The sequence below is a fragment of the Rhinopithecus bieti genome, unplaced genomic scaffold, assembly GCF_001698545.2.
Source record: "Rhinopithecus bieti isolate Rb0 unplaced genomic scaffold, ASM169854v2 scaffold_68800, whole genome shotgun sequence".
NCBI classification, from domain to species: Eukaryota; Metazoa; Chordata; class Mammalia; order Primates; family Cercopithecidae; genus Rhinopithecus; species Rhinopithecus bieti.
The window spans coordinates 74214-74937 of NW_016825633.1; positions in this window are offsets into that span (position 1 = coordinate 74214).

A 724-nucleotide genomic window follows, 5' to 3' on the forward strand; every position below is an offset into this window, starting at 1 on the left:
AGGCTGAGGTGTTGCTGTTGTTGTTGTTGTTGTTGTTGTTGTTGGTTGGTTGTTTTTTGCAGAGATGGAGGTCTATTTTGGCCAGGCTGGTCTCTGATTCCTGGCCTCAAGCAATCCTCTCGCCTGAGCCTCACTAACTGCTGGGATCACAGGCATGAGCCACTGCGCCTGACTAACTTCTGAAGTCACTGCTTCAACAACTTTAAAACCATACCAATAGACTGAGGATTTCCAGATTTTTTAAATTGAGAAGCAGATGGATTCATGAGACCACTAACCCAAAATCCATCAGAACAAGAGTTAATCATATATGACTGAATTATCTGATGAGGGATTCTTGTCGTTTTTTTTAATATTGTTGATGTTGTTCTATGTTCTGGACATACAAAGCAGCCTTGTCTTTCTTACATATCTCTAACCCATAACAATTTAGTAGACTTGGCATTCATAAACTGAAACAAAACATTTGCAAATTATCTTTTCTCTCTGATACCCCACCCTCTGTAGAATTCACAAATTTGAATTACTCTACTTTTCATGGTAATATAGTGATCTATACAGTTTCAATAAGAACTTGTCCTCCTTTTAAACAGGATATATTAATAATTGGCAAATTTGGTTATGCAAATAAGGCCTTGTCTGAAATGCCATATTTGAGAATGATGCTCACTTAATCAAGTATAAACCAGCTACAGTTAGAGAATTAAGATTTAAACTAGAGAGC